Raw genomic sequence first — 21,454 nt, 5'->3', positions numbered from 1 at the left:
GGTAAGGCACATACTTCTGGTTAAAGCCCATTTTTTAAAGATTTCTGTCTAGGTTATATAAAAAGAAAAAATAATCAAAGCATCAATCCATTTTGAGTTGGCACTGAAGGAAAAGTGACTAATGCCTGGTCTACTCTACAAAGTTAGGCAGTTGTTAGTCACCTTGCGTTGATCTACTTGTGCATCTGTCTATACGCTCAAGTTTGTCTTTGGACAACCTAGGCCCTCCATTACAATGACACAGTAAAATCACCTTCCCAAATAGTGTACAGCTGTTTATTGACCTCCTGGGATAGTGTAGAGACCGATAGCCTGTGTTTAACCCTTACAGTGCTGCAGCAACTGTCCCATAACACCCGAATCCCTGCAACAGTGATTGTTCTGATCACACTTTAACCTCCATTGCCAGGAGCCTCACAAGCTACTCACACATTTAAAATCCTGACATTTTTGAAATCCCTTTATCCAATTGCCCACATTAATATGCACATCTAGCAGCTTGTCCTTGTTGTGTGTAGTGTTCCAACTAACATACCAGCTGCATGTAATAGATGTGCTCCTACTTGGAATAGACTGGAGGTACAGGATCTCCTGGGCCTGTGGACAGAAGACTGTGCAGGCATAGCTATGGATTGGCCGGAGAAACACTGATATCTATAAGCAAACTGCTTGATCGGTACAGGCTAAAAGGTATTATAGGGATCAGTAGCAATGCCAGGTGAAAATGAAGCAGCTTCTTCAAAGATATGACAAGGCCACAGAGTGCACCAGTAGGTGTGGTGCTGCACTGCACACCTGCCACTTCTACAAGGAACTGCATGTCGTACTTGACAGAGATCACACAAGCACCCTGCCCATTACTTGAGCCTGAGACAAAAACCCCTGCCATGAACAGTGAGGAGGAGCTGAAAGAATGAGAAACACAGTACTATGAGCCTGGACCTGTTTGAAGCTGCCATAATGCCAGTCCCACAGTCGAGAGGAGATAAGCCTGACAAAAGAGGCAGGAACTCAGGTAAGTGTGTGTGTGCATGCTTTTTTCCTTTCAGTGCTTAAATTTAAAGATGGTGTCCATCTTTTTCCTCAGCTAAAAAGACATAGATAACAACTTTTCCATGATTTGCTCATAGGAGACAAAGTAATGATACAATAGAGGTAGAGTTGGAGTGTGTTTTCCATTCACCTTTTGGGATAGGTATACAGAGTGTTTTGTTTAAATATATAGGGATGTCCGTTTTCCTGTAAGTTCTCAGTGAAACCTTAATGGAAATACTCTGCAATCTTTTCATGAAGATTTTTGTGGAGGACTGCCTTGTTTCTTCCTCCACAGAGGAGCACTTTCTCATCTGTAAATCTGTCTATTTTTATTAGCAGCTTCTGGTGTGGCAGTCTTGCCCCTTCCATGCCCACAGTACTTCTGAACACAACTTGGCAAGGAGTTCAGCTGGCAACAGTGCAGGCAGCAGGCTGGCAGCATATGGGTCCAGACAGCTTTGAGATGCAAGTAACAGACATGGTCTCAGTGTCTTTGTGGCCCTCAGGAGTGAGATATCAGCTCAAAACACCACAGGCTGTGGGAAAATAATGCCAGTATTTAGTGTCATTGCCATATGCTTAGATCTATGGCACAGGGTCAGAAACGTTATAGCTTAATGCAACAGAAAATCTTTCACTGCTTGATCCTGGCAGGCCAAACTCACCCCAGCTGGGACTAGTGAACACTGCTGTCCAAGGAGTTCCAAAGCAGAAGCATGAATAAGCATTGTTTATGAAAAGGCATGTTTGGGAGAGGAAAGAGGTGAATTTTGAAACCTTTTTCCCCTGTGTCTATAAATTGAATGCAAATCTGTCCATTTTTATTAGCAGTTTCTGGTGTGGCACCCTTGAGGGGTGCCCCTTCCAGTACTTCTGAACCTGGTGATGAGAAGGGAGGAAAAAGAGAAGAAGGAAGATTATGTAAGATCCTGCAAGCAAGTGACACATTGGACTGTGAGCAAAGGGTCAATATGACTGACAGCACAGAAAACCAAAGAGAGGACAGGAAAAAGGTCTAAGAGTCTAGGCAGGACAAGGAGAGGGAAATGTTTCAGGACATAATAGGTCTTCTCACACACCAAACTCAAACGTTGCAAACCCTGGTTAACCCACATATCCAATAATTGCAGATTCTCCTCTCTTTGCCATCCTTTCTCATTTAAATTATCACCCTTTTGTGTGTGTACAACATGGCCTGTGAGTTTTGTTTTTTTTAATTATTTTCACACTGAATTTCTGCACTATTTCTCCCCTCCCCCACTTACTAAAGTTCTATTTTTGGAGAGTCAAATGATCTTTTAGTCCATAACAAATATGGCAGAATGCGTAGTGGTAGTCCAAGCAAACTGTACTCCTAAACATATTAGCAAGCACCACAATTTATAGCATAAGGAAAACATGGTTATGTTTACACAGTTCTTGGCAGCACCCTGATGAACCAGAGGTTCAAGGATTGTTTAGGGGTGGTTTTTTGTGGCAAGGGATTGGGGCTGCGAAGGAGGAAAAGCCCGAGACTTAAATGCACTTAATCAATTACAAACTTTATTAACTACAATTTGATTATATTAGATCACTGTCTCTGATTCGTCTTAGACAGCGCAGCATGCAAAAAAAGAATATAACAAATAAAACCAATACAGCAATAATAAAATCTCCTCCTGTAGCCAATCTTTCTATGGTTATCTTTGAACAGCTGGTGAAGTTAGTCATTAATCTACATATACTTAACAACCTCTAAATATGAAATGGTTAATACAATATAGTAAGCAATACTCACAAGCCCAGAACAACTACGATACACAAACACAAAATAACGCGTAGCATGTTCCGGATTCGTACACCCTTTCGTGATTCGGTGGGTGGGAGGTGGCCTTGGGTGATCAACCCCTCAGCCAGGCTGGATGATACGTGCCTTCTATTTTTTGATACGGAACCTCCCCGAGCTTAGAGCGCAGGGTGCTTTACACTATAATTTTTGACATCCGGTACCATATTAGGGTTATTTGATATCCGCTTCCTTCCTTGTGATATGATGTCTGTCTCAAGGCATTGTGGTCAGTGTCTGATGCAGACATGACTGGCACACGTGAAAGCTAGCTATGTTTTTGCTTCCCTGCTCCAGGTTCTTGTTAACAGATGTATATGACAGCTCATTTCTCTTATTCCTATCTTGTCCTGTTTTATAGTGCTCATTAACTTAGTGTATGGGACAGCTTGTGTCCCTGCTCTTATCTTTTTGGCCCAGGTACTTGCCAAGTTAAGTTCCGTTTACTGAGGCTTCAAGGCCCCTGGCCCGGGTGCTTGCCAAGTTAAGTTCCGTTTACTGAGAACAGTGCTGAGCACCCGAGGGACTTCAAGATCTGTCTCTGGATTTGCCTCAGCGGCCTGTGTTTTTCTTGTGGGGGGGTTTTAGTGTGGCAGTATGGGCAATACGCGTGAGGTCGTGATCAAAAGGACCTGCTACATGACACACCCAAAACGTCAGGTCGGGAGAACACTTCAGCACAGAACACTGCTGCGACTGACTGTTGAAGGGTTCTGCCTAAATCCACACTGAGCTGTTCATAGACTCATAGACTTTAAGGTCAGAAGGGACCATTATGATCATCTAGTCTGACCCCCTGCACAGTGCAGGCCACAGAATCTCACCCACCCCTCCCAGAATAATCCTCTCACTTATATCTCAGATATTGAAGCCTTCAAATACTTTGAAGACCCCAAGATGCAGAGAATCCTCTAGCTGTGATCTGTACCCCATGCTACAGAGGAAGGTGAAAAACCTCCAGGGCCTCTGCCAGTCTACCCTGGAGGAAAATTCCTTCCCGACCCCAAATATGGCGATCAGCTAAACCCTGAGCATGTGGGCAAGACTCATCAGCCAGACACCCAGAAAGTTCTCTTTACTAACTCCTATCATCCCTCCATTGAACTATTCCCACTGATAATGAATGGACAATTAGTTACCAAGATCATGTTATCTCATCAAACCATCCCCTTCATAAACCCATCTAGTTTAATCTTGAAACCAGATCTGTTGTTAAGGCCATTGCGTCTGGCTGTTCAAAGTCAGCAGCTCTATGCTCACCATCCATTTTAGTGGCTTTTTCCCCTTTGACCTCACAGATATTATGCACAACACAACAGGAAGCTATAACCATTGCGATATTTTTTCCCCCTGAGCTCCAATCTAGTGAGTCAACACAACCAGCATCTCTTCTATCTACCAAACTATGTTCAATTGTCATTCTGAACCTGCTGAAATAGATGCTGGCTCTTTCCTTGGTGCTGTTTAGCTGGCTAGTGTGTGGCTTCATGAGCCACGGGAGCAAGGTGGAGGCTCTATTCCCCAGAATCATCATTGGCACTTCCCTACTGTTACAATCTTGGGCTTCATTCAATAAACAAACCAGTCAATGAGACAGAAAAAAAACTTCAATAAAACAAACTGGAGAGCTGCTATGGTGAACTGCTTCTATGGTGAACCACATCCCTGTGAAAGCGATGAGGAGTCCTATGGCACCTTATAGACTAACAGATTTATTGGAGCATAAGCTTTTATGGGCAAAGACCCACTTCATCCGATGCATTTAGTGGAAATTCCAGAGGCAGATATAAATATACAGGCATAACAAAAGAGTACCAATCAAGAGCAAGGCTAGAGATAACAAGATCAATTCAGTCAGGGAGGATGAGGCCCACTTCTAGCAGCTGATGTGGAGGTATGAACACCAAAGAGGAGAAACTGCTTTTGTTGGCTAGCCATTCGCTACCCCTCTGATACTTGACACCATGCAAGGCACTTCATTTAGCCATATGGAGTGAAAATCCATCAACCTCATTGTGAATGGCTAGCCAACTACAACAGCAGTTTCTACTCTCTTGGGGTACGTCTAAACTACATGGCTCCGTCGACGGAGCCATGTAGATTTGTTGTTTTGGCAAAGGCAAATGAAGCCGCGATTTAAATGATCGCGGCTTCATTTAAATTTACATGGCTGCCGCGCTGAGCCGACAAACAGCTGATCAGCTGTTTGTCCGCTCAGCGCGCTAGTCTGGACGCACCCCTGCCGACATCAAAGCCCTTTGTCGGCAGCCCCGGTAAACCTCGTCCCACGAGGAATAATGGGGCTGCCGACAAAGGGCTTTGATGTCAGCAAGGGAGCGTCCAGACTAGCGCGGTGAGCGGACAAACAGCTGATCAGCTGTTTGTCGGCTCAGCGCGGCAGCCATGTAAATTTAAATGAAGCCGCGATTATTTAAGTCGCGGCTTCATTTCCCTTTGCCTATCTGTCTAATCCACATGCCTCCATTGACAGAGGCATGTAGTCTAGACACATCCTTACTCTTGATTGGTACTCTTTTCTTATGCCTGTATATTTATAACTGCCTCTGGAATTTCTACGACATGCATCTGCCGAAGTGGGTCTGTGCCCACAAAAGCTTATGCTCCAATAAATCTGTTAATCTATAAGGTGCCACAGGACTCCTCATCGCTTTTGCAGATTCAGACTAACACGGTCACCCCTCTGATACTTCACATCCCTTTGGTGTTCCCAATCCCTATCATGAGAGTACACCTCCAAACTCCTGTGTTCCTAATATTGTCCTTTATGAGAGAAAACCTCCATGGATGTAGAAGCTCTATATACCAACATCCCACATGAAGACGGATTACAAGCAATTAGAAACACTATCCCAGAGGACACTACTGCCAACCTGATAGCAGACCTATGTAACTTTGTTCTCACCCACAATTATTTCCGGTTTGAGAACAACTTATACCTCCAGATCAGCGGCACAGCCATGGGTACACGCATGGCCCCACAGTATGCTAACATCTTTATGGCTGACCTAGAACAACGTTTCCTCAACTCCCGTCCCCTTTCACCCCTCCTCTACCTACGGTACATCGATGACATCTTTATGATCTGGACACATGGCCAAGAAACACTGGAGATATTCCACAGAGATTTCAACAACCTACACCCCACCATCAACCTCAGCCTGGACCATTCTACACGAGAGATCCACTTCCTGGACACCACCGTACAAATCAACAATGGAAAATTAGACACCACTCTCTACAGAAAACCCACTGACTCATACAGTTACCTACATGCATCCAGCTCCCATCCAGAACACACCACACGATCCATCGTCTATAGCCAAGCCCTTCGATACAACCGCATCTGCTCTAACCCCACTGACAGAGACCAGAAGCTTCAGGATCTCTACCAAGCATTTATAAATCTCAACTACCCACCCAGAGAAACAAAAAAGCAAATTGAAAGAGCCAGACGAATACCTAGAAACCATCTACTTCAAGACAGACCCAAGAAAACCAACAATAGAACACCACTTGTCATCACCTACAACCCCCAACTTAAACCTGTCCAACACATTATCAAGAAACTACAGCCTATATTGGAACAGGATACCATACTCAAAGAGGCTCTGGGAGACAGACCCATAGTCTCCTATAGACAACCACCTAACCTCAAGATGATTCTTACCAACCACCACAGGACATACCACACTAATACCAACCCTGGTACCTTCCCTTGCAACAAACCCCGTTGCCAGCTTTGTCCACATATTCATTCTGCTGATACCATTATTGGACCTAACCAAGTGAGTTATAAGATCAAGAACACATATTCCTGCGCATCCAGAAATATAATCTACGCTATCATGTGCCGAAAGTGTCCGTCTGCTATGTACATTGGACAAACATCTCAGACACTTCGCCAAAGGATTAATGCCCACAAAACAGATATTAGACAAGATCACAAAGAGAAAACAGTTTCTTGCCACTTTAACCAGAAAGGACACTCTCTAAATGACTTAGCCACCTGCATTCTGCTACAAAGACCTTTTACATCTGCACTTGAAAGGGAATCCTCTGAACTGTCATTCATGTTAAAATTCGACACTTACCGACAAGGACTTAACAAGTCTTTGAACTTTCTCACCCATTATCAAGACAGTTTCCCCAATTATCACCTGTAATACCATTAACTCACAAACATCCCACTCTCCCTACCTTTAATATCAGCAATTCACAGACACTTACCTTCCTTCCTCCCCCTTCCCACCCCCCCCGCATCCTCCTTCTGTTCTGCAATGTGATTTGTCCTTTTCATATTTGTTCATTTTTTTAAATTGTATCCTTTGGTATATATGGTTGTGACTACTTTCTTCCACTATTTGATCTGAGGAAGTGGGTCTGGCCCACGAAAGCTCATCATCTAATAAACCATCTTGTTAGTCTTTAAAGTGCTACATTGTCCTGCATTTTGCTTCAACTACCCCAGACTAACACGGCTACATTTCTATCTCTAAATTACAATCTGCTATAAACATCTCTCTACAACTTCTCTCTTAAGGAAAAACAAATGAACTCGTATACATATTTATAAACAGCTAATAATTATCTAATAACACATACATTAAATTTTTAACTCATCTAGTACATTTCCATAAATCCTATGTGTCAATTGCTTAGAGAGGAGCAGTTACCAGCTCATCACTCTTGAGCGAGTCTTTACCACTGATTTTCCTCAAATACCCCTTCTCCAGGCTGGTTAGCAAGTCTCTGTGAGTCTTTCAGGGTATTTAATCTCCCACTCTGATCTTCTCAGTGTCAGCCTTTCATTAGAGTCTGAATTGTTCTCTTGTTTCTTGACAGTTTCTCCATTGTGCATTAATAACAAAGGACCAGTCAGAAAGGAAATAATAGAGTTCACCTCTGCTGTCAATATATTGTGTGGCAGAGAGCTAGTTATAACCCCTGGGTCCATGTTTCCTAGAGGATTTTCAGGCTTGCAGTGACCCTCCCACTGCCTCTTGTCTCTCCCAGAAGCAACAGTCCCCACTTAACAAGGCATTCATTACAGGCAAGTCACTAGCTTAGGGAAAACCCCTTCCATGGTCGTAGGCTCCACTCTTTTTCCCAGTGGCAGGCCAGCAGGCATGGGAAGGGTTGGGAGAAACCCAGTCCCACCCACTTATTCTGGGTTCCAGCCAAGGGCTCTATGTAGCAGCCACTAGTAGGGCTCTTGCCCTTATCCCCACAGAATACAGCCTCTTCCTGGGTCACTTTCCCAAGCACACACACAGTACCTTCTCCCTGGTGAAACCTCTCCCACTTGCAACCTTCAGCTCTACTCCACTCTACACTTCCTCCCTTCCAATCCATCACTCTTCTCCTTTCCCTCCTTCCCTTACCTAAAGGGAAGTCTTTTATAGTGGACCAGCAGGCCTTAACTGGATGCAGGCCAGCTCTTAATGAATCTTGGGTGCCCACCTTTCTTAATTGCTGAGCAGCAATCTCTGGCAGCTTCTGCAGGGAACAGGAATCCACTCACCCAACTGCCAGCGTATGTCTAGATTACATGCCTCTGCCGACAGAGGCATGTAAAATAGGCTACCCAACATAGTCAATGAAGCGGGGATTTAAATATCCCCGGCTTCATTAAAATAAAAATGGCCACCACGCTGTGCCAGCTCAGCTGATCGTCAGCACAGGGCATGAGTCAAGACGCGGAACGGTTGACTTTGTCATCTTCTCTGTTATGCCTCATGAAACAAGGTTTACAGGAGCAGTCGACAAAGGCTTCCTCTGTCGACCGATCCGCGTCTTGACTCGTGCCCTGTGCCAACGATCAGCTGAGCTGGTACAGCGTGGCAGCCATTTTTATTTTAATGAAGCCAGGGATATTTAAATCCCCACTTCATTGACTATGTCGGGTAGCCTATTTAACATGCCTCTGTTGGCAGAGGCACGTAATCTAGACATACCCTCTGTGTACCTGCCCTCCACCAGACTCCTGCAGCCCACTGCCTTGTCTGCCACAGTTGCAACTATCTGGAATTACTAAATAGATCCTGGGATGGGATATATCAGTGCCACACTGGCACACCAGGGGTTAACCCATCTTTGCTAGCAGAAGAGGCAATGCCCCTCTTGCTGTGCTGGGCATGCTCCATATGGAACCAGAGTTCAGTATGGGCTGAGAGGAGTTCAGTCTAGGCTGATTCCTGGAGGAGAAAGAGGTGCACGGGGAGCTCCAGCAGGTGGACTGCTTGTGCTCCAAGACTTGGAAGACAGCCAAACAGGACCAGATCTAGACATTCACACAGAGGATGTTGCAGCAGGTACAGAAACTACTGAATCAGAGACTTCATAGACTTGGGTAGGAAAAGACGTGTGTGTGTGTGGGGATTAATAAAGGGGTTCAGAAAAAATGCAAACACTGGACCTCATAGGAACACCCTTTAGACTTGGCTGTGGGGCTGCAATATGTCTCTTCTCCAGCCTGACACGTACTAGGGTGTATCAGCTCTGCAATGGATCCTTTCAGTTATATCAAAATGTGTCCTCCTAATCTTTTTGAAGTACATAAGACCTTGGATGCAGCCACTGTTTAAAGATATCTCTTTGGGCCCAACTGCTAGAGGTGAGTTTCCTCAGGCACACTGTCACCTGGGTTAAGAGAGACGAGATTAAGGGCCCTTACACTTCTGATTTTCTTTCCTCTTCTGTATTGTTGCATTGTTATGAGATTTCAGCCTACCCAAACCCAGAACTTGCTTTCAGGTTCTTGGATTTCATCTGCAAATTAAAAAAAAAAAAATCTAGCATCTTTTTTGACATATGACTTTTCAACCCACTAACAGAGAAAGTCCCTTCTCTCAAGAAAGCCTGGTTGTAATTATGGTCAATGTTGCAAGATGTAGAGAAGCTCCTTAAATGCCTCCATGGCCTGCTGTTTGCATCCCAGGATGGAGGCCAGCCGCAATTTTATGAAGGCAAGCATGTAGCTGGATTGATATGATCTATAAGAAATACAATACTGTAATGCTAAGTGAGATTTGAATTGTACAGATAGTCAAAGAACAGAGCTAAGGCATTTCATTCACAGATGTTAAAATGACTTCTGTTACTTCACTACTGGCAGCCTGTCACTTCCAAATAACTAGAGAGTTTTGTTGACGCTCTATCTAAGCAAACAGGATTGAATTTTATAATCACTTATTTTCCTGTATTAGTGTTTGTATATTATCCAGCCAATCTCTATGACCAGGCATCAGGATAACACTGTGATCAACACTCTTAGTAAGTACCACAAGGTTGAAGGAGTCAAGCCTGAATCCTGCTAGAATGTCACAGTATCTATGCCTGAACAGTACAGGGCAGCCTCCATAGCTGTGTGTTAGAGAGGCAAGCATTCTGTTCTTCTCTCTTGATATATATAAAAAAGTTTTTCCTGCCAGATGATAGAATGACATCATCACGTCATCAGCATCAACAGGCTCTCACAGGCTACATCTAGACTGCATCCCTCTGCTGACAGAGAGATGCAAATCAAGCACTTCAGAAGTGCAAATGAGCCCGGGATTTACATATCCCAGGCTTCAGTTGCATACTCACGCTTGGGCACTGTGCCAATCACGCGCCCTTTTGAAAGTGAAAGTAAAGTGTAGCCGCAGCTCTGCCAACAGCGAGGAGCTTTTTCGGCAGATCCTGTAATCCTCATATTTTGTGCGTGATCGGCACAGTGCCCAAGCGTGAGTATGCAACTGAAGCCTGGGATATTTAAATCCCGGGCTCATTTGCACTTCCGAAGTGCTTGATTTTCATCTCTCTGTCAGCAGAGGGATGCAGTCTTGACACAGCCCCAGTGAAGTGAAAGCAGCCCAAGAGAGAAGGTGAGCACAGCAAGCAGAGGGTGCAGCCCCCTAGTATAGTTTAAGATGCAAAGAAGAGGTTTTAATTGGTTATGCATCCTTTAAGAACAATTTGAATTTGTCTTTAAAACTGATATATATCTAATTGGGATTAGGTCTGAGCATGATTTGTTTAACTGATCTTGAAAAGAGGACTACCTAGTGCTAGTCTCATTTCACAGAAGAATACCAGAATGGGCAATTTTAAAACATTTCTTATTTTATTATTTTTTACTAAATTACCAAAATGTTTCCCTTCTTCTTGAGGAAGATCTGCATTCCGAACCCTTTAAAGATAAGTGACACTAAAAAGGAAAGAGCAGCAGCCAGCTCATAAGCACTTTGTCGAAATCCCAGAAGACCTTGAAGCAATAGGTTGTTGAGCCGAGAGTAAGAAAACAGACTCATAATGAATATGTAGAAGACAAACATATTTAGTGTAAATGTTGTGAAAGAAAGATCACAGCTGATGAGAAAAATTAGAAGCTATTAAGACAGATGCCTACTTGGAGAAAATATATGCTTCCCGTAATCTAAGAGGAGGTAAAGAGAACACACAAGAGAGAGTCTTTCAGAAGGATAAATATTACTATAAACTGAAAGAACCCTAGTTGTGGATCAAATGGCTTGTCATAACACTGTGGTTTCTTGACACATAGTGCAGAAGCAAGGGCACTTCGAAGGAAAGTGATTCAGAAAAGCTGAACTAGGAATTAGAGAGAGAGAGAGCGTGAAACTAAAACAAAACAAAACCCCAAATAAGTGAGCAAGCCATTGTAAAGGACATCTTTATAAATTTGAATGTTCTGAAGTGGCAATAGACTGTGACAAAAAGAAAAAGAAATGATGGGTCTCAATACTTTCCTATCAATCCATCACCACAAATTAAGATTATGTAAAGTAGACTGTCAGAAAGATTGTATTCTCCACTCATTCTTCATATGCTGTGACAGTGTACAGGGTTTTTAAAAATAGTTAATGTGTTACTTATATTCAGGAAAGTGATGCTATACCATTCTTTAACGCAGTTATTGTTCACAATCTATTGGAAAAGATGCCAATGAATGAATGATTAGTTCAGTCTTGATACAAGAAAATTGAGATGAAATAATTGTGAAATGGCATTGAAAATGTCAAAGCGGCGAGGAGTCCTGTGGCACCTTATAGACTAACTGAAGTGTAGGAGCATAAGCTTTCATGGGCAAAGACCCACTTCGTCAGATGCATGGGGTCTTTGCCCACAAAAGCTTATGCTCCTACACTTCAGTTAGTCTATAAGGTGCCACAGGACACCTCGCTGCTTTTGCAGATTCAGACTAACACGGCTACCCCTCTGATACTTGAAAATGTCGTTTTCTAGTTTGGTGTTATGCAGGGAAGTGTAAGGGAAGGTTTGTTTGACTAAGCAAGAGGAGAAGAAATTGAAGGGATGAGATTTTTCCGAAGCACTTAGCATTGACCTGGCTACTTCATAGAATCAAAGACCACTGGAACTGGGAGGGACCTCGAGAGATCATCGAGTACAGTCCCCTGCCCTTATGGCAGAACCCAGTACCACCTACAACATCCGTCATAGATGTCTATTTAACCTGCTTTTAAATATCTCCAGAGATGGAGATTCCACAACCTCCGTAGGCAACTTATTCCAGTGTTTAACCACCCTGACAGTTAGGAAGTTTTCCTAATGTCCAACCTAAACCTCCCTTTGCTGCAGTTTAAGCCCATTGCTTCTTGTCATAGCCTCAGAGGCTAAGGAGAACAATTTTTCTCTCTCCTTCTTGTGACACCCCTTTTAGATACCTGAAAATCACTATCATGTTCCCTCTCAGTCTTCTCCTTTCCAAACTAAACAAGCCCAATTCTTTCAGTCTTCCTTCATATTGTTCTCTAGACCTTTAATCATTTTTCTTGCTCTTCTCTGGACCTTCTCCAATTTCTCCACATCTTTCTTGAAATGTGGTGCCCAGAACTGGACACAATACTCCAATTGAGGCCTAATCAGCGCAGAGCAGAATAGAAGAATGACCTCTCGTGTCCTGTTCATAACACACCTGTTAATGCATCCCAGAATCATGTTTTCTTTTTTTGCAACATTGTCACACTGTTGACTCATTTAGCTTGTGGTCCACTATGACTCCTAGATCCCTTTCTGCCGTACTACTTCCTCGACAGTTGCTTCCTATTCTGTATGTGTGAAACTGATTGTTCCTTTGTAAGTGGAGTACTTTGCAATTCTCCTTATTAAACTTCATCCTATATACCTAAGACAATTTCTCTAGTTTGTCCAGATCATTTTGAATTATGACCCTATCCACCAAAGCCTAGTCCGAACTACCTAGTCCGCACTAGCGGACATTTAAAAATGGCGGCGCCCGGCGAGATGCAAATGAAGCTCGGGAAATTCAAATCCCGGGCTTCATTTGCAACTCCAGTTGCCTACATTACCACCCTAGTTCGAACTAGGATGGTAGTGTAGACATACCGTGAGAATGGTTATCCAGCCAGTTATGCACCCATCTTATAGTTGCCCCATCTAAGTTGTATTTGCCTAGTTTATTGATGAGAATATCATGTGAGACCATGTCAAATGCCTTACTAAAGTCTAGGTATACCATGTCCACTGCTTTTCCCTTATCCACAAGACTTGTTATCCTATCACAGAAAGCTATCAGACTGGTTTGACATGATTTGTTCTTTACAAATCCATGCTGGCTGTTACCTATCAGCTTATTATCTTCCAGGTTTTTGTAGATGAATTCCTTAATTCCTTGCTCCATTATCTTTCCTGGCATAGAAATTAAACTGACTGGTCTGTAGTTTCCTGGATTGTTTTTATTTCCCTTTTTATAGATGGGCACTATATTTGCTCTTTTCCAGTCTTTTGGAATCTCTCAGTCTCCCATGATTTTTCAGAGATGATAGCTAAAAGCTCAGATACCTCCTCTATCAGTTCCTTGAGTATTCTAGGATACATTTAATCAGGCCCTGGGGACTGGCAGACATCTAACTTTTCTAAGTGATTTTTAACTTGTTCTTCTTTTATTTTATCTTCTAAACCTACCCCCTTCCCACTAGCATTCACTATATTAGGCATTCCTTCATCATCAGACTTCTTAGTGAAGACCAAAACAAGCACCTTTGCTATTTCCAAGTTTCCTGTTACTGTTTCTCCCTCCTCACTGAGCAGTGGGCCTACCCTGTCCTTGGTCTTCTTCTTGCTTCTAATATATTTATAGAATGTCTTCTTGTTTCCCTTTATGACTGTAGCTAGCTTGAGCTCATTTTGTGCCTTTGCCTTTCTAATCTTGCCCCTGCATGCCTGTATTGTTTGCTTATTTTCATCCTTAGTAATTTGTCCTAGTTTCCACTTTTATCTGACTCCTTTTTGATTTGTAGATCATGTAAGGTCTTCTTGTTAAGCCCAGGTGGTCTTTTGCCATAGGGTATGTCTACACTTGCTCCCTATCTCAAGATAGGGATGCAAATGTAGCTCACCGAAATTTGAATATCCTGTGCTTCATTAGCATAATCTCGTTCGCGCGCTATTCTGATCGCCAGCTGATTTGAACCAGGAAGTGCGCTCCGGGTTCCGTTAGTTCGAATCAAACCCCTTGGTTCAAACTATTTGTTAAAATCAAATCTAGAACAGTTTACTCCCTAGAAGCTTTTTCAACCTTCTGAAATAAAAAATTGTCTCCAGTCCAGTCCAAGAAATTATTGGATAATCTGTGCTCTGCTGTGTTAGTTTCCGAACATATGTCTGGATAGTTGAAGTCCCACCTCACCACCAAATCCTGTGCTTTGGATGATTTTGTTAGCTGTTTAAAAAAAAGCCTCATCCACCTCTTCTACCTGGGTAGGTGTCCTGTAGTAGACGCCTAGTATGATGACATCATTCTTGTTTTTTACCACTTTTAGCCTAACCCAGAGGCTCTCAACAAGCCTCTCAATCTGTCTTCTACGTCCATCTCCACCTCAGTCTAAGGGTATGTCTAGACTACATGCCTCTGTCGCCAGAGGCATGTAAATTAGACTACCTGACATAGTCAATGAAGCTGGGATTTAAATATCTCTGGCTTCATTAAAATAAAAATGGCCACCGCACCGTGCCAGCTCAGCGGATTGTCAGCACAGTGCGTGAGTCAAGACGCGGATTGGTCAACAAGGGAAGCCTTTGTCAACTGCTCCTGTAAACCTTGTTTCACAAGGCATAAGGGAGCGGTCAACAAAGGCTTCCTTTGTCGACTGATCTGTGTCTTGACTCACGCGCTGTGCCGACGATCAGCTGAGTCGGCACAGCGCGGCGGCCATTTTTATTTTAATGAAGCTGGGGATATTTAAGTCCCAGCTTCATTGACTATGTTGGGTAGTTTAATTAACATGCCTCTAGCGACAGAGGCATGTAGTCTAGACATACCCCAAGTGTACACGTTTTTAATATACAAGGCAACATCTCCTCCCTTTTCCACCTTCCTATTCTTCCTCAGTAATCTGTACCCTCCTATACCAATATTCCAATCTTGTGTATTATCCCACCCACTCTCTGTGATACCAGCACTGTCATAGTTGTGTTTATTTATTAGCACATCAAATTCTTCCTATTTATTATCCATACTTCTTGCACTTGTATATAGGCATCTAAGATACTGATTTGATCTTGCCTCCCAGTTCTGCCTGTCTCTCCTTTTTCTCTGCTGTTATAGCCCACACTCTCTCCCATTTTTGACCCATCTCCCAGGTCTCCATGTTCTTCACTTATCTGTGGGCTTTGGTCACCTGTCCCTGTCGAACCTAGTTTAAAGCCCTCCTCACTAGGTTAGCCAGTCTGCCTCCAAATATGGTCTTCCCTGTCCTCAAATGGTGAACCCCATTTCTGTTTAGCAGTCCTCCTTGGAATAGCATTCCGTGGTTGAGGAAGCCAAAGACCTCCTGGTGACACCATCTTTGCAGCCAAGCATTCACCTCCAGAATGCACCTGTTTCTGCCTAGGTCCCTACCTTTGATAGGAAGGACTGAAGAGAATACCACCTGCATGCCAAATTCCTTCACCCGTATACCTAGAGCCCTGTAGTCACTTTTGATCCATCCAATGTCACACCTTGCGGTATCATTAGTGCTCACATGGATGAGTAGCATGGGGTAGTAGTCAGAGGGCTGGATCATCATCGACAATGCCTCCATAATATCTTGGATATGGGCCCCTGGCAGACAGCATACCTCCTGAGATGATATGTCAGGGCGACAGATGGGTGCCTCCATCTCCCTCAGAGAGTCTCCGACCACCACTACCCTATGTTTCCTCCTCGCAGTGGTGGCACAGACCTCCCAGACTTGAGAGTACGAGGCTTCTTCTCCTCAGCTGTAGGGGGGTGATTCCCTATCTCCTGTATCAATATGAGCATAATGGTTTCCCAGTACCACAGTAGGAGGGTTGGGAGCTGGGGTGGAGCATTGCCTGCTGCCAGAAGTGACTAGCTGCCAGTTCCCCCCTGAGCCATCTCCTCCTCCACCACTGGTGTGTCAGCAGTTTTGTGTAGTGGGACAGCTACCTCAGCTGTCTCGACATGAATACTGTCCAGGAATTGCTTATGGATTTGGATGCTCCTTAGCCTAGCCACCTCCTATAGCTCTCCCACTTGCTTCCTGAGAGATTCCACCAGCAGGCACCTTTTACATTAGATGGTGTGACGGGCCGACCCAGGCCCTCACTTAGGGGAGCGGAGGCCACAACCCCCGCAGAAAACCCAGGAGGCATGCCCCTATGGAGTCCCCACTGGGACATTGCATTCCCCGTGCCCGACGCGGGGCAGGGGCAGGCGGCGTTTCCCGGCTGCACCAGCAAGCCTGAGCGCACCGGGGGCGGGCCAAGCTGGCACGCAGCCCCGCCTCCTATGCCGCGATGTAGGAGGGCTGGCGGGTGGACGCTGGAGACGCGAGCCCCGGTGGGGCGTTTAAAGCCAGGACCGGTGCCAGAGCAGGGGGGAAGACACCAGGGAGGCAATCCCTCCCCTCCCAGCTGAGGAGCAAGCCCCGGATGCTGGAAGAGGATGCAGGCAGACTGACACAGGCCACCACTGGAGAGGTAGACCAGCGCGGGGGAGACTAGGAAGCAGCCCGGGGCAGGGCCGTTCTGGTGCCCATGGGCTGACGCGTTACGGGGTGGGACCCCGTCAGCCGCGTAAGGGCTAAAGACCCAAACCCTTAGGGCCCCGAGCTGGGTCCCGGTGGAAAGGGGAGCCCGGGTCCCCCTAGCCCTCATCCCCCTCCTTCACTTTCTCGATTCAACCAAGCTGTATGCATCACGAAAGAGCTTACAGACGGCAGGCTCACAGGGCCGTAACCCCGGCGTGAGAGGGTTACACGCTCGTGCCTGAACTAAAAGCCTGGATTTCAGTAAGTGGGATTTGCAAGCCACATGAAAAACCACTTCAGGATCTCGGTAGAAGCATCCATGTTCAGGTGGTCTGTCTGGCTACAGGCGCAGGTGGAGGAGACAGAAGCAATGCTAGCATAGGTGTTGTGGGTCTTCCTGACCATTGTAGGCCTTCCTCTTTCAAACTGCCTCAAACTCTCCTATCTGCAGCCCCCTGTCCCCTTCACTCCCCTGGTCGCTCTGCCTCTGGCTTTTAAAGCCTGATCACTTATGTTAGGCCTATCCCCTCGTTAGTCTCACAGGGGAAGGCTGATCCTGAGGCTAATCAAAGGCAATCAAGGGAACAAAGCATCAAACACTCCAAGATACACAAACCCAACTGCCACAGTAACTGAAACCACCTGACATCAGAATCAAAATCCAAACCGTCGAGCAAGCTCACTCACACCAAAAGCTAGTACACTCACCTGACAGCCTGTTCAGTGGCGGGATCTCTTTCCCTCCCTCTTAAATTCCCATCTGCAGCCCTCTGTCCACTTGCTTCCATGAAAGCCAATTTTTACTGAGCTGGAATTACCTCTAACTTTATTGGGAGCAGGGTTAGGATCAACACTGAGTATTTTCAGAAAATCCAATCCAAAAGCTATTACTACTGCAGGGGTAACAGAGAAAGACAAATGATACTGAAGGTGTATCTACATACTAGGGCTTAACTCGAAATAAGCTATGTAAATTGAGCTACATCAATTGTGTAGCTTATTTCAAAATAGCTTATTTAGAAATTGGGAGTGTCTACATAGCACTTATTTTTAAATAGAACACTCTTCCTCTGACTTTCCTCTACTTGTACAATGAGGGTTACAGGAGTTAGAGTAAGAAGTCCTCCAGCTTGACAGTATTTTGACATTATTACAAAACTAGCGGGAGTTACCCGGTGTTGCTCGGGAAACTGGAGAAACAAAATTTAGAAAAACAGTAGTCTATTACTGGTTTTTGAATGGTAGAAAAGTTGCACTGAGTTCTATGGGGATTAAAATATATTTTAAAAAAGTATAAAACAACCAATTTGACATGTTATCATCAAAAACTTTATTGTAAACTATATTTTTGTTTCATTACTCTTAACAAATATGTACAATTTTTTTCCACTTCCAACTCTTGAATATGCAACATAGAATTGTCCATGGGAAAAGCAAGATGTCTCCAAATCAATTCCAACTACTTTAAGTGACTGTCCTTGCGCTTTGTCAGTATCCATTGTTGAAATATGAGTTGACAGTTGATATAACTGAGGTGAGGAGACTGAGGGTAGGGAGGGGGAAGGGAGCAGTGCACCTGCTGCCCGTGCCTGAGCCCGCCCTCCGCTTTCTTGTCCCTCCGCCAGCCTTAGTGAGTGACAGGCCCGCCACTTCCCTCGGGAATCCGCTTTTCCTCGCACTACCATGCTCTGTGCAGCCCCGGGGAGAAGCGTCGGTCTCTCATCTCTTCCCTCCCACAGTACCTTAAAACTTTCTCCTGGATAAAAGGTTATCCCATGCAAAGTTTGATTGCAGTACTTCTTATAGTGTCCAAGTTATTAGCGCACAAACATACAAACATTCTCCTTTATATATTATATAACTACCTGCTGTGTAGACATGGACTAAGTTATTTCAAAATAATGCTAGTTATTTTGAAATAATGTTGCTGTGTAGACATACCCTTAGAGAATATAAAGAGAGAGACTGGCTTGGAAATGAAAAAAGAGATAGTGGGCCAAGTTATGCTTTTATTTACATGAGTGTGAGTCCCACTAAAACAAGAGGGAAAGATGCACAAGTAACATAGTATAATTTTGTTCTTTTTTCCAGATAAACTTGGAGCTATAAAAATAAATACCAACATATACAGTTGCACTATTAATCAGAACTGTGATTGCTGGAATTTGGGAGTTGTTGTACCACATTTTAAAAAATATATATTTTATATTAAAAATGGGGATATTCATTTTATCCCAACAGGGGCAAAAAGGCTTAAAAACAGACAAGACTAGAGTTATGCGCACTGCTTTTTAAGAATACTTTTACTAAAGTATTCTGCTTTTCTTTTATTAGTTGCAGGTGTTTCATACAGAATAATCCTTTGTCAGACACCACAATTAAATAATGGCAATAGGAAAGACAAGCATTGTAGTTGAAATGGAAGACACATTTTGGTATGTTTTTTACGTGGGGCAATTAGGACACAATTCACAGACCACAAGAACAAGTAGTGGAAGCCAAAGAGAAAACAAAATTGTGTGAGATGGAGACGTACACTTTCAGCTGCCCTTGATTTCCAAGGATTGCTACTATTTTATCTGAAATTTTCTAGTGGATGATTCCCTAGGGCTACAGCTAAGTCTACACTGCAAGTTTTTGCGGCAGAAAATATGCTAATGAGGGGCTCATTAGCATGAGTCACAATGTCATTAGCATATTTTCTGCTGCTGATTTTTGCGCAAGAGGTTTTTGTGCAAAAAGAAGCAGTGTGGGTGCTTCTGTTTTGCGCAAAAAAAAAAAAAAAAAACCGTTTGCACAAGATCCTTATACCCCCTCCCACTCACATGCAAAAGATCTTGTGTCTATTATTGCAAAACTTGGCCTGAATCTAGGAATGGGGGGAGAATGCATTCTTAGAAAAAAAAAATGATCTTCCTCCGATGAAAGAATTTTTTGTTTACAATGTGGGGTGTTCTTCCATGATTCATAATGCAGGCAAATTTCTAGAGGACTTACGCAAACATCTGAAGTGTTAAGTTACTTTTAAAACAGTGGGAATAGTATTTTTGTGGGTCTGGGAAATTTAGATGAAGAAAGAATAAGTCCTGTCTGATTAGGAACAGCTGAGATATTATTGCCCTGTCTTGCATAAACATTTGTTACAGAAGGAACCTAGGAACTCTTCCTCTTTGGTGAAACAAAATAATAATTAAGTTGTCACAGCTGTATTATTTAAAACCACAGTGTTTTTTATCCACCTCACTTACAAAAATGTAACTATTAAAGTCAACATTCACACGGATACATTTGGAAATTTTTCAAAGAATGGTAGAGGTAAAAATATTCCTATATTAGTGTTCATTAAGAGTACTTGGTGGGTACCCACACAAAGATGTATTGCACCACTTAAATCTCTCACACCCAGCTATCTCTCTCTCACATGCAATTTTCAAAAAGTTAATATTAAGAAAAATGTTTTAGAATAATTCAGTATATTTAATGCAACCCAGGTGGCTTTGTTTGTTTTTTGCTTTATTTATACCTTCAGCGGTGGTGTGAAGCCAAACAAATGGCATAGAGTGCAAGACACAGTATTACCAGTTTCACTGTCTAACTATGTTATCCAAGATTCACTTGAGGTAAAACATATTGTAGAAACAAATCCAAGGCCAAAAACTCTCAAGCCTAAATGGGTTTGTCTGCACTAAACTATTTGTTTTTTACCTTGATTGAATGGATTTCCTGTCAATGTGAGGTAGCTAGCATGGTTATAAATGGTAGTGTAGAAGCCTCACAAATATTTACTCCAGGGTAGAAATGTTTGTTCTAGGTTGAAATCAGTCTTTTATGGAAGTTCTAGGAAGTGTCAGGCAACTTCAGTATAGAGGTCATTGCCTCTCCCCCATAATAATGTGTGTAATAATATCAATGTGCATTAAAAATTATGCTGCTTCTTTGACAACTCCGGCAATCATATATCCTACTGACTGACAAACTATCGCTGTCTGTAAACTACATCCCTTTTCTCGAAAAAGGGATGTAAATTAGACACTTCGAAATTGCAAATGAAGCTGGGATTTAAATTTCCCGTGTTTCATTTGCATAATGGAGGCTGCGGGTTTTTTCGAAATGGAGGTTTTTGAAAGAAAAATGGCTGTTTAGATGGGGACTGATTGAAAATAAAACCCTTTTTTGAAAGATCCTATACTCCTCATTTTTTCAGGAGTACAGGATCTTTCGAAAAAGGGTTTTATTTTTGATCTATCCCTGTCTAAACAGCCATTTTTTTTCCGAAAAACCCCATTTAAAAAAAAACTGTGGCTGCTATTGTGCAAATGAAGCATGGGAAATTTAAATCCTGGCTTCATTTGCAATTTTGAAGTGTCTAATTTACATCCCCTTTTCGAGAAAAGGGATGTAGTTTAGACGCAGCCTATACGTAGTCAATCACTTTATACAGAGGTCATGTAAAGGAAAATGTAAAGGAAAAGTACACAATATAGTAATTTAATTTGAAAACTATTACTGTTACAGTTTTATATTTAGGTCAACTCAGACTTTTTTAGTAATAGGAAAT

Source organism: Pelodiscus sinensis, chromosome 6 (assembly GCF_049634645.1).
Source record: "Pelodiscus sinensis isolate JC-2024 chromosome 6, ASM4963464v1, whole genome shotgun sequence".
Classification (NCBI taxonomy): Eukaryota; Metazoa; Chordata; order Testudines; family Trionychidae; genus Pelodiscus; species Pelodiscus sinensis.
The sequence above is the reverse complement of the archived record's forward strand: the minus strand, read 5'-3'. Positions refer to the sequence as shown.